This window comes from Furipterus horrens, unplaced genomic scaffold (assembly GCF_987537825.1).
Source record: "Furipterus horrens unplaced genomic scaffold, mFurHor1.1.pri manual_scaffold_3, whole genome shotgun sequence".
NCBI classification, from domain to species: Eukaryota; Metazoa; Chordata; class Mammalia; order Chiroptera; family Furipteridae; genus Furipterus; species Furipterus horrens.
The window spans coordinates 110839849-110853603 of record NW_028327173.1 but is presented as its reverse complement, the minus strand read 5'-3'; the positions used below and the strand labels follow the sequence as shown (position 1 = coordinate 110853603).

The window sequence follows — 13755 nt, the reverse complement described above, 5'->3', positions numbered from 1 at the left end:
CCTAAAGTTCAATTCCAGTCCCAAGGTCACTTACTTTCCAGATGGGCTCACTGAGCTTCTTCGGGCTCCGACCCCTATTCTCCTGGAATGTTGGGTCACAATAGAGGAAAGAAAAGGAACTGACATGGTTCAGACTCCACTTCCTGATGCACAATCAATGTCTGATGCAAAAGCTGCCTTTACTCTATGCCCTGTATGGGGAATAGGGTCAATAGGTGAAAGCCATAGAGACTCTATTTAAAAGGATCTTATGGTGGCCTGAGCTGTCTTAGCTAGAAAGGGCTCTTTAACAGGCTATGAGTCACTGAAGGGGTTCAGACAGAATAACCATCAAATGTCCATCACTGGAGGAATTCAAACAGAAGCTGATTGGCTGGTCTTCTCTTTGTGGAATGTCCTTCCCTATGCTTTCCTGCTGGTTAACTCTACTGCAATTTTTTTTTTTTTTAAATATGGAACGCTTCGCGAATTTGCGTGTCATCCTTGTGCAGGGGCCATGCTAATCTTCTCTGTATCGTTCCAATTTTAGTATATGTGCTGCCGAAGCGAGCACTCTCCTGCAATTTTTAAGACTCAGTTCAGACTTCACTTCCTCCACGAAGCCACTGCAGACTGGGCCAGGTAACCTCAATGTTTCTATAACCCCTGGGTATATCCTAATCTTTGCACTCATCATACATTGCAATGATCTGCTTCTGAGTTCTGTTCTTTCACAGCCTGTCTGGGCCATCTTAACATGAAGCCGAGAGGCAGCAGAGATGGTTGGATCTTGTTCCCAAGCCCAAAGTCCACAATCTTTCTACCAGAGGACACTGTTGCTTTTCTAGCAGGGGCCCCAAATTCTGTGATTCATGAGGTCATGGGCTTGTATGCGAGCTGTGTAACTGAGGCAGCAGGGACAATACCACCAAGTGGTGACACACAGGCCCTCTTTAGAGAGATGTCAGTTGCTGATCCTTGCACACAGCCAAACGAGTGCGCACCCCCACCTCCTCAGCACACATGCTTAATCTCTGGACCCTCAGGGGTCACGGAGAGGTCAGGAGAAATGAGAACCAGGCAGCCCGAACGTGTGTCTCTCCTGGACCTATGGGGCTTGTTTGAGCCCAAGCCAGAGCCCCTCTTAGCACCCCCATTCCTTTATTTAACAAAGGTGAGGAGAGCCTGCCCTGTGCTTTTAAGGCTGGATTCCATTTCTTTTAAGATTGCTGCTGGCCCCATAAGATAAATTCACAGTCACCCCAGTGAAAGCTGATCCCTTTCCCTCACACCTCAACAGATTAAGGGAAGCCCTGATGCTGAGTTATGGGGATTTATGGGAAAGTGCAGTTGCTGGCTGCTAAACGCTCACTCTTTGGGATGTTGGCAGCCTTGCTTCCTATAAATCGTTGCTGGTATTTCTTAGTGCTTCCTTGCCAGCAATGCGGAGGCCTGCAACACCTTTTCTGTGCAGTAGCCTGTGAAAATATTGAAGTCAGGCCCAGAAAAACACCAGCATAGAAAGGGGGAAACTTTGATGTTTGCTAGTTATTTTCAGACAACCCTTGCCAAATCTTAATTTTTCTAGTTTACAAGTAAGGGATTCTGACCATCTGTCTGCTGTCAACTGATGTTTGTTTGGATGAAGTATTTTTTTTTTTTTTCCTCCCAATCTAGCACTCCTGTTCTTACAAGTAGTTTATTGGACTTCATAAATGTCAGCTTTTTGCAGGCATTTTGTAAGCAGCTTATGATTTAGTATTTAATCAAAACTGAGCAGTCAGTGTCTGTAATCAATCTGAAGTGGGCGTAACAATGAGATTGAAGCTTAAAATCCACCAGGGCTACAATTGATGTCTCCCAATAATCTCTCAGTTTGCATCTAAAGGTATGCGGGTGGATAGAATGATGGAGCAAATAAGCATCCGTTGGACACCTAGTGTGTGCTGCTTTGTGATGGTGTCACAGTCATTGCCAAAATAATAATGCAAAACAAACCATCCCAAAGTCAATGGCTTAAAAAGATAGCTTTTTTTTAGCTTCTTGATTTAACAAGTCAGCTGGGAGCTCCTTCTGGCCTTGGCTGAGCCCTTGAATGGTCTGGGGATAGGCTACCTATTGGTTCATCTTGGCTGGCCTCATCTGAGACAACTGGGGCAACTGGCTTCACTCCATGTGCTTCTCATCCTCCACCAGCTCAACCCAGGCATATTCTAATGGTAATGGCTGAGGGTAAAAGCAAGCAAACCCAGCCCTTCAAGTGCTTTCCCAAGCTTCAGCTTGTCTTGCATTTGCTAACATCCCTTAACCAAAGCAAGTGACATGGCCTAACTCTGAATCAAAGAAAGGATGGACTCCACTTCTTTATAGTGAGAGGAATTACAAAGTCACAAGCAAAGGCCATGGGACAGAGAGGGGTGAAGAATTGAGGCCCCTAAATGCAATCAATTTATTACAGTGGTACTGGAAAGCCCACAAAGGAGGTAAATGTTATAACCCTAATATTCAGATGGAGATAAAGAACTTCAGAGATTAAGTCATTTTCCCAAGATGTTTCAGCCATTAGCAGTGAAGCTGAGATTCTTCATTAACTTGACTTCTGATGTACTTTTGACTCCCTGAATCTGCTTTTCCCTAGCTTAGGTAAAGGATGCATAGTGGGAAATTCTTAGAAGTCATTGTTCCACCTTCATTTTGTATAAGGCCTCATAGCGGAGTGACAGGACATGAGGTCAGGGCTCTCAGACAGCCCGGGGGGACCTGCCCCTCCCTAATTTCCTCACAGGCTCTTCTGCAGGGAGCCTGCTGAGCACTCCAGGCTTCCACCGCCAGCCACAAACAGTACTACCTGAAGAGGCTCTGCAGAGGCCTGGCTTAGTCATGGCAGCTGTAAGAATGCAAAACTATTTCTTAAGGGGTTCTCAGGTAGAACAAGAAAGGTGACCCCCTTGCTAGGTTTGCTAAAGAGGATGTTAAATGCTGGAGGCCTTTTATGATGTCATTATTAAATTCCTTTCTTGGTTGGTATTATGGACTCAATTGTATTCCTCAACAATTATATGTTATATGTGTCCTTCAACAGTTGTATGTTGAAGCCCTTACCCTCAATGGACTGCGTCTAGAGGTAGTCTCTTTAGGAGGAAATTAAGGTTAAATGAGGTCATAAGGTGGGGCCCTAATCTAATAGGTCTGTGGCCTTATAAAAAGAGAACTAGAGAGAGCTGTCTCTCTCCATGCACATGCACCACACCAAGGAAGGGCCATCTGTAGGCCAGGAGGTGTGTTCTCACTAGAACCTGATCATGCTGGAATCTTGATCTTGGACTTCTAACCTGTAGAACTGTGAGAAAATAAATTTATGTAGTTCGAGCCACTTAGTCTATGGTATTTTGTTAGGGCAGCCCAAGCTGGCTAATACAGTTGGGAAATCAGGTTATGCATTTGCTCAAACATTCAACCAATATTTATTGAGCTTATACTGTGGGCAAACTTTCCATGCTACACTGGGTGGGAATTTGTGATTTCTCCTGGAGGAGTGTTCAGAGGGCAGGGGGACAGCCTTCCATGTCCCCCAGATGAGTTCCCCACTCTTCATGTAGGCAGCTGGCAAAGCCCTCAATGTATGGGCTTTTCCTCCTGGATTACAAGTCTAGGGGTCCGGGAGGAGGATGCACAGTTGCCTGGCTAATTGCCCTGACAGCTCTCCACCTGGATCCCAGAGCAGCCAGCTGTCACTCCCCAGTGGAGTGCCTCAAAGGGTCATGTGGGCAGTAAATATTTTTTGGTTAATGAAATATGGTACTTCCTAAAGACTTCAGAATCATGGATTCCAATGTCTGGTTAAGAGACCCTGACACCTTGGCTCTCCTCCTTGTTCTTCTATTCCCACATGAACATCATGAGTGCGTTCACAGCATCTGCACGGGCATTTCCAGCCAAGAGCAGCAAGCACTGACTGGCTAGGGCAGCTGGAAGGGCAGCAGCTGAGGTGGATGCTGGGAAGAGAGGGTGCTCAGTTTCTTTCACTACCAGCTTCCCTGCCTCCAGGGGTCAACTTCACATAACAAAGGTTGGTAAAGTTTGTGAGGAGGAAATGCTGCTTCTGAGAGAAACTGGGGTACCGTGCTCTTAAGAACTGTACTTACCAGTTCCCTCTAGCTGAGCTGCCTTAGCTTTTCCTGCCTTGCCCTCTATCTCCTCAGCTCCCCTCAGTCCATTTCCTCCATCCCACCTTCTCTGGGGGCAGCATGGTGCCAAGGAAAGAGCCAGCATGATCTAAGTGAGACTCCACTCAATGGCTATTTATCCCTGGCAGTCGATCAACCCCATTGAGCCTGTTCCTCCTCTGTAAAATGGGAGGATATGGGTTATTGTGAGGTTGCTATAAAAATCATGCAGTACAGCCAAGAGAATGCCTTGCTCATGGACATTCAATTAATATTCTTTTATTGCCCATTCCCTCCTTACTCCTGTCGGCCTGATTCTTCATGGCACTTTCTTATCCCTTCAATAATTTAACATTGATGGTTTATTAAACAGAGACTTCCTAATGGGCTGTTATTGACCTGGCAAGGAACAGATCTTCCCTTGTGGGGTTGCCTAGGCCCCTGAAGGAAATGTAACAGATGGGGGAAGCTGCTGGAGATGGGCTTCTCTTGCCAGGAGGGAGTGGCTGGGGGGCAGTTGCTGATTCTGTCACCTTCGTGGCTTTGGAAACCTCTTGGCCTCCTGAAACCTCAGTTTCTGCAAAATGGGGTTCATATTATCTTTCCCATGAGGTTTCTATGGAAATTGAAACAAAGTAGGTGAAACTCTCGGTTCCTCACCACTAAGTAGACCTTGCTCTGTACTTAGGGCTCAGGCAGTTTCAGATCTGGGTGGAGGTTATTTACCCACTGGTCTATCTGTAGAACTGCGATGCTTATGTATTTCCCCAGAACTTCTCACATCACTGGAAACATCAGCCTCCTAGATTCATTCCTTTGGGTGCTAAAGAACAATTTCACCTTCAAGAAGTCTCCGTGATGAAAGACATGTCTTCTGAGTGGCAGAATTCCTTGAGCCCCCGATGGCTGACGTTTGAGAGGCCGAGAGCTTGAGATTCCTGGTGCTAGATCTGGCTGACACTCGAGTGTCGCCTTGAATAAGGCACTTCCTATCTCTGGGCTTCAGTTTTCTCAAATGTAAAATTAAGTGCTTGGGTTAGTAGAATCTAGGGTTTTGATCAGTTTGAAAGATTAATTCCAAGGTTCCTACTGGGGTTCCTAAGAGGTGGGACTCCAGATGGGTGGGCTTTATGGAGGGTGTGGTGAAAGGGCAGAAGGAAGTGACATAGGGTGGAGAAAGGCAGGGGCAGATTCCTGGGTGTAGAACCTGTGCTCACTCAAACCTATTACCCTTGGTGCTTCAAGCCCAGGCCTACTCATACACTGATTGATTCATCTCTTCTTTATAAGGCTTTTTCTGACCCTATCAGCTCAAAGTTCTCTCCCTTTCCTGGCCTTCTGTGGCCCTTACTTGCACCCATACTGCTATCTCTTGTGACCTCTCTCCTGCTATCCCTTGCTGCCCCTGGCTGTTCCCCAAATGGTTTCATACCTGCCATTCCATGCCTTGGCTCGCCTTGTACCCTCTCACTAGAAGACCTTTCCTTTCTATCTTTACTTCCCAAAGTCCTGGCTGTGGCTTAAGGGCCTGATCAGAAGCCACCTCCTCCAGGAAGTCTTCCCAGGCATCTAATTCAAAACTCTCTCTGTGCTTCCTCTATACACATTTATTGTCCTTCAGTGTCTTCCCTTTGATATAAGATCAGGTCAAAATCCTTGGCTTAGTTCCCCAGCCTAATCTCTTATCATTGCCCTCCTCACCACCCAGCTCCAGGTAGGCAAAGATGCCAAGGACTTAAGTTGCTTCTCCTGCCTGGGAAAGCTGTTCCCGGCCCTGTCCTCTTGGTGAGGACTCTATGACTCAGCTCATGTCTCTGTACTGGTAAGATATCAAACTTATCTGTATGTTCTGCTTTATCATGAGCCAGTCTTACGCATGAGTCTGGTGACCCTGGATCACAGAGGACCTGGCATATAGCAGGTCCTCAACAAATGTGGCATTGTAGAGAATTCTCCTGTCTGTGCAATAGCACCCAGAAGAGGCTGAGGCCCAGGTAAGTGTGTTGATGGGATCTTGGTTCAAAGCTTTGTTCGTGGTAGCCCTGGGCTCTGAGATCGAGCCTTGGGGCTGGCAGAGCTGGAGAAATAGTTTCTGTAGTGAGGGGATGTGTGTGGTGGTCTCCATGAGCATGACTGTTGGGGTGTTGGTGGTCTGCCATGCATGGAGGAAGCCTCAGTTCCCCAGGATCTCATGCCTTTCCCCTGACAACCTTTCTTCCTAGGCACCAGTCCAACTCCAGAGGTTCCTGAAGGGCCATCCAGAGTCCTGCAGAGAGACAATGTTCTGCAGGGGACCAGTGCATGGCCCTGGAGCTGCATAGTCCTGCTCTGGGCAGCCTTGGGCAGGTCTCTGAAACCTGGCGTACTCTGGGGTAATTATTCATGCAGGGCTTCCTGTGTGCCAGGCCCTGGGTATCAGGCCCTGTGTGGAGGATCTGATTTAATCTTCATAACCATCCTAATTTGGAGAAAGGAAACTGAGGCATGGAGAGGTTAAGTCACTTGTCTTAGATCAAAAAGGAGCAGAATGGAAAGCAGGGAGATGAGGTGGAGTAGCCTTAGCTACTCTGGAGTGCCACCCTGCTCCCTCTCATAAAACAATGCCTCTTTGAGGGTATGGCACTGATGTAAATACAGGACATATGTGATGTGACTGGTACATAGCAGGCATGCCATCAGTGGAGGCTGAGATTACCAATATCTAATTCAGCCACCTCATTTTAAAGAAACTTAGTCATGGTTTATGTAAGTACCTTGATGGCCTTGTTGAGAGTTGACTGGACTCAAAGTCAATTCTCCTGGTGGCCAAGTATTTTCATTTTTCATTTGCTGTGCCCTGTAGGGTAAAAATTAGAAGGAAAGAAAATCTAACATTTTGGAGGAATTGAGGCAGAGAGGAAGGGGAGGTGGGAAGGAAGTTGAGGGTATGAAGAGCCAGACCCTTGCCCATAACTTCCCCAGCCACCAATGAGGCAGGTTCTGTTACCCCAATTTCCAACTTTGCAGATCTGATCTTAGAGGGTAGGTGACTTGCCTGAGGCTGTTAGCTTGTGAGAAAAAAAGAGTAGGCCTTGAACTCAGGCATGTCTTATTCCAAGTTGATTGCTTTTTTCTGCAGTGCCGCCCAGAAGTGGGGCTCAAGATCAAGGTCAGGGTGGCTTGTCAGTTATGTGACTGTCAATTATGACAGGGGTGGGCAGACTGCTGATATTGTTCCTTAAGCATAGCAGGAGAGCTCCTGGAGTCGGGGGAGAAGATAATATGGGGCGCACTGTGCCTTAGGGGAAGAGGCAGCTCATGAAACTGGAGGTGGCTGGGCAGGGTCAAAAGGAGCCATTTGGTCTCCGTGTATCCAGAAAGCCTCTTGGGCCAATTTTGTCTAGTCGGGCGAATTTAGAAGGACTGAGAGAAACCCACAGGTTGAGGGTCCTATGCTAGCAACAGATAGGAATTATCTTGGAAATCTTAGGTTTTAGCTTTAAAATTCATTAAGAAGTTGCCTTCTTTCCCCTGGTATATGCACATGTTCAGCTGGAATGGATGAACCTAGCTACATCAGCCTGGCTGATCAGCCTGCATGGCAGTATGCTGAGGGACATTGTCTTTGACCAAATCTTTTTCAACAATTTTGTCAATGACTAGAATGGAAGTACAGGGGTAGGGAGAGAATGAACATTTATTGAGAAACACCCATGTCAGTAACCACTGCAACTATTTTATATAGATTGTTTATAGATTATTTAATTTACTCTTACAGCATATCTGTAAGAGGTTGTATTATTCCTTTATAGACCAGGAGTGGGAGAGTGACTTGTCCAAGGTCCCACAGTCATTGCTGTAATAAGACTTGGAGCCCAGATAGGTCTGACTCCAAAGTCTGGGGCACTGATTCACCGATGGCACTGAAATGCCTGGTCACTGAGGGCCATGTAGGAAGGTGGGAGGGGAGTGGATAATGCAGGGAAAGCAGGGTCCAAAATGCCTCAATAGGACTGAAATTAACTCTGGGCCAAAATTAATTGGTACCAGGATGAAAGCCAATCGAGACCTTTGCTTGCCCTGGCATTCAGAATACCCACCAGATACATACCTGGGATACCTGGGTGAACAATACAGGTGAAAGATTTTGGGTTTTAGCTGACAGGAAGGCTCATAGGAGTCAATAGTGGGTGGCAGCAGCCGGCACGGCTAGCCACCTTAGCCTCCACACTGGAGGCACAATGATCAGAGGAGAGCGAAGATACTTCCAAGTCAGCTTGCACTCAGGAAGTGGAATTCAGGCCTGGAAGCCCCAAAGGGAAAGGGACACCGCCAGCCTGCAGGCTTTCAGACATGGCTGCTGGAGTGGGCGGGGCTCCTCATGTTGTTGGGGCTGTATCACTCTCCTCCTCCTTTGTCATTATCAGAGCGCATTGATATATTTCTGAGCAGCTATAGCCCCTTCTTGACTCTTGTGCATTTGCCTTACCAGCTTTGGGAATGTGCTACTCACTCAGTTTTGATTTTTTATTAGTCACAAGTAAACGTGGAGATTCCCTGTGACCCCGTCTCTGCATTCAAAGAAACACAATCCAACAAGCAGAAGAAAGTGAGAGATCTTCCTGCATATCTCTCAAAGGGAGGAAAAAGGATGATGTCCCCTTTCACGTCTCTATCTCATTATATTGTTCTTCAAATCTTCTCTAGAAACTTACAATCTATGGAAACCCCCAAACCCTCCTGACATCCCATCCCCCTGATATGCCATCTTGCTTTTGTCCTTCCACATCTCCATTAGGCAGATGGACTCCACATCTGTTTTGTCTTTTTCTTGTCCCGTCTTCTCCTCCTCCTCTTCATTTTTCTTTAGTTTTCTTTCCACTTTACTACTAACCCAAATCTCTCCCTACAAAGGAGGACCCCAGAACTGATTCAGCAAGCCAGGATACTCCCTACTTTCCCCCCAGTCTTTTTAGTGCTGTCTCTCCCGCTGTACTCTTCCAGAAATTAGAATGGCCAAGATAGAACTCTTCCTAGGGGGCTGGGTAAGTAGAAGCAGAGCAAGCGAGGACCACATTTTTGGCAACAGTGGCATGGGTGGCAAACATGATGAGGGAAGGAGGATGAGAGGGAGGCTGGGAACACTCTATTTACAGAGCTTGTCCTCACTGTTTTAGCACATGGTCACCGTGGGTGGAAAAGCCTGGCCACACATGCATACCAGCCTCACCACAGATTGCCATGTGATAGCTGCTTGTAGTGAACAGCAACAGACAGAGGCTCTTCATCAGCTGCAAGGTCCCCATCATCTTGCATAGTACAGTTCCATTACCTTGGGCTCCCCTTCTTTACAGAGTTGACTTTGATTCTTTTTTAAAGTATATTTTAATGATGATGCTGTTACATTGAAAAGTTGTCCCAATTTTCCTACATTTGCCCACCTCCACCCAGTACCCCTCTTCCCTCCAGCAATCACCCCTTTGCTCATGTCCATGACTCACGTGTTTAAATTCTTTGGCTTCTCTCTTTCCTATACTATTCTTAACATCCCTCTGTCTATTTTGTTCCTGCCAATTATGCTTCTTAATCCTTGTCCTTTTTCTCACATTGTCCCCCTCCCCCCTCCCCACTCCCAACTGATAACCCTCCAAATGATCCCCATACCTATGATTTTGTTTTGTTCTGGTTGTTTGCTTAGTTTGTTTTTGTTTTTGTTTTCTAGATTCAGTTGTTGATAGTTCTGAGTTTGTTGTCACTTCTATGTTCATAGTTTTGATCTTTTATTAAACAACTCTCTTTAATGTTTCATGTAATAATGGCTTGGAGATGATGAATTCCTTTAGTTCTACCTTGTCTGGGAAGCACTTTATCTGCCCTTCCATTCTAAATCATAGCTTTGATGGATAGAGAAACCTTGGTTGTAGGTCCTTGCTTTTCATCACTTTGAATACTTTCTGCCAGCCCCTTCTTGCCTGCAAAGTTTCTTTTGAGAAATCAGCCGATAGCCTTATGGGAACTCTTTTGCAGGTAACTCTCTTCTTTTCTCATGCTGCTTTTAAGATTCTCTCTTTATCTTTAGCCTTTGGTATTTTAATTTTGATGTGTCTTGGTGTGGTCTTCTTTGGGTCCAACTTGTTTGGGACTCTCTGTGCTTCCTGGGCTTGTATGGCTATTTTCTTAGCCAAATTAGGAAAGTTTTCTTTCATTATTATTTTCAAGTAAGTTTTCAATTTCTTTCTCTTTCTCTTTCTCTTCTCTTTCCAGCACCCCTATGACTTAGATGTTGGTATGTTTAAAGATGTCGCAGAGGATCCTAAGCCTCTCCTTGTTTTTAAAGTATATTTTATTGCTTATGTTGTTACAGTAGTCTCAATTTCTTTTTCCTTTGATCCTCTCTTTGTAGTAAGCCCCTTCCTTCCAGCAATCCCACCCTCCTTGCTTCATGTCCATGGGTCATACATATAAGTTATTTGGCTTCACTCTTTCCTATATTATTCTTAATGTCGCCCTTACTATTTTGTACCAACCAATAATGCTTCTTAATCCCTGCACCATTTCCCCACTTCTCCCTCTTCCCCCTTGCTGATAACCCTGCAAATGATCCCCACACCTATAATTCTGTTCCTGTTCTGGTTGTTTGCTTAGTTTGTTTTTGTTTTTATTTTTCGGATTTAGTTGTTGATAGTTGTGAGTTTGTTGTTATTTTAATGTTCATAGTGTTGATTCTTTTTCTTAAACAAGTCCCTTTAACATTTTATATAATAAAGGCTTGGTCATAATGAACTTTTTTAGCTTTACCTTGGATAGTCTTGGTTGTAGGTCGTTGCTTTTCATCATATTGAATACTTGTTGCAAGTCCCTTCTTGCCTGCAAAGTGTCTTTTGATAAATCGGCTGATAGTCTTACAGGCACCCTTTTGTAGGAAACTCTCTGCTTTTCTCTTGAAGATTTTAAGATTCTCTCTTTATCTTTAACCTTTGGCATTTTAATGATGATGTGTCTTGGTGTGGTCCTCTTTGGGTCTAGCTTGTTTGGGACTCGTTGTGCTTCCTGGACTTGTATGTCTATCTCCTTTACCAAATTTGGGAAGTTTTCCTTCATAATTTTTTACATAAGCTTTTTATTTCTTGCTCTTTCTTGTACCCCTATGATTCAGATGTTGGCACATTTAAAGTTGTCCCATGATTTTTAAGCCTCTCCTCATTTTTTTCAATTCTTGTTTCCTCATTCTGAACTGTTTGACTGTTTTTTTCTTTCTTATATTTCAAATCATTGATTTGAACCCTGATTTTTTTCTCTTCACCATTGGTTTTGTGTGGATTTTCCTTCATTTCATTTAGCATAGCCTTCACTTCTTCCCTTATGCGTTTGCCATACTTAAGCATACCTGTCAAGCCTGTGAGCATCTTTATCACCAGTGTTTTGAACTCTGCATCTGTTAGGTTGGCTACCTCCTCGTCTGTTAGGTTGTCTATATCCTCACCACTTAATTCTCCCACTGTAACCTTGGTGCATTCCCCCTTTTGAGCCATATTTGTCTGTCTCCTCATCTTGACAGGCTCCCGTATTGTTTACCTCTGTCTCTTAGGTAGATCTGTCACACCTGTCACGTTGTAAGGGGCAGAGCCTTAGGTATTCATTAGTATAGGGCAATCCATTTCACCATGTTGTGGCACTCTGTGGGGGAGGGAGGGGTCTGAGAAGGAGCAATGCCACTTGCTCAGCACTTGCCCTTTTCCAGGTACTTCTCCCACTCCCGTATGGGCCTGGGACTTCTCTAGCTGTTGCCCTGGCCATTGTTCCCAGAGTGGGTGGGTCTGTAAACGTTTTAGGACTATGGAGTCTCTTTAAACAAACAGTCTTTGCTGAGAGATCTGCAGTTTTTTCCTCCACCCCAACCCCCACTGGTTTGCACAGTCAGAAGCGATGAGGCTTTATTGTCCCCAGCGCTGGAACCATGAACTGTGTGATCTGGTCTGGTACTGGGAGTTCTCTCCAGGTGTCCCTCTCGACTTTTTAAAATGTTTGACTGCACTTTCTGCCAACCTGCCACTGCCTCTGCTGCTGCTGCCAACACATCGCATCCTTTCTGCCTCGGCTCTGTCCCTCTCCCTGTCTGGATGAGTATTACTTCTTTATGTCTTTCTTTGTTGGACTTCCATGCAGCTCGATTTTCTGGAACTTCTGGTTGTCTCTAGTTTTGAGGTACTTGTATTCCTTTTTAGTTGTGGTGGGAGATGCAGTGTATCTGTCTAGGCCTCCATTGTGGCCGGAAGTCCTTTTTTTTTTTTCATTCTTGTTTCTTCTTTCTGTTCCGGGTGAATGTTTATTTCTTGCTTTTGTTCCTAATCATTGATATGAAGCCTGGTTTCCTTCCTATCACTGTTGGTTCCCAGTATATTTTTCTTTATTTCACTTTGTATAACCTTCATTTCTTCTTTTATTTTTATTTTTTGCCATACTCTATATGTTATCTGAGCATCCTGATCACCAGTGTTTTGAACTCTGCATCTGATAGGTTGACTATATCCATTTCATTTAGTTCTTTTTCTGAGGTTTTGTTCTGTCCTTTCATTTGGGCCATATTTCTTTGCCTTCTCAATTTGGCAGCCTCCCTGTGTTTGTTTCTGTGTATTTGGTAGAGCTACTTTTACTCCCTGTCTTAGTAGCGTGGCCTATGTAGCAAAAGCACCTGTAAATTGTGTGGGGTGAATCCTTAGGAAATTGCCAAGGCAGGGCAACCCGCTTTACCACTTTGTGGTTCTGTTTGTGGTGCGGGCCTTATAGAGCAGACAACGCTGCCGCCTGGCTTCTGGCGATTTGCCTGGCACTCACCCCATTTCCAGTCACTTTACCTACTTCCCTTATTTGACTGACGCCCTTCCAGTTGTTGCCCTGGGGTTTGCATGCATTCTGAGACCATGTGAGCTCTTTAAGTGGTGAAAATCCAGCAGTTTCTTCTGCTGCCCCAACCCCCACTGGTTTTTATAGCCAGAGGTAATGGGGGTTTATCTCCCCAGTGCTGTGCGGTCTGGCTTGGGATCGTTCACTCCCAGGGTATCCCTCTCAATCCTCATCCACCACATGTGAATGTGGGACCATCTGTTCTATTGCTGCTGCTTGTCCAAGCCACACCATCTCTGCCACTCTGTCCCTTCTGTGCATCTGGATGAATGTGGCTTCTTTAAATCTTTGGTTGTTGGACTTCTGTACAGCTCAATTTTCTGACAGTTCTGATTGCTACTTGTTTTTGAGATCTGGTTGTAATTCTTTCAACGGTTGTGCAAAGAGGTAAACCATATTCTCCTATGCCTCCATCTTGACTGGAAGTCCTTCAGCTTCCCATCTGGCAGGTGAGGAGTAGACACAGCACCCACAATTCTAGGTGGCTGCATTAGCAGCCAGCTCCTGATACTTATTTTTGATTCTTTAATGAGTCCCCTGAGATAGACTGAGAAAAGGCAGACTGTGGGGGAGAGAGAGAGACTCATCATAGTTTTCATGTGTTCCACCACACTTCTTGCCTCCTGTGTAGCTAGGTGAGGATCCTGTGCTTATTCTGACAATAGGCTGAGACTGAGGCAGTTAAGAATTGACATGCCTCTTCCTTCCCTCTTTGCTGTAGTGACGT

At 45.3% G+C, this 13755-nt stretch overlaps 1 non-coding gene across 1 annotated transcript; it reads right to left on the bottom strand.

Annotated features, from left to right (window-relative positions):
- Window positions 1-446: 446 nt before the first annotated feature.
- LOC150015745 (U6 spliceosomal RNA) lies at window positions 447-553 on the bottom strand. Its single transcript, XR_016510116.1, has one exon. It is a non-coding gene; the product is annotated as a U6 spliceosomal RNA (small nuclear RNA).
- Window positions 554-13755: the final 13202 nt, after the last annotated feature.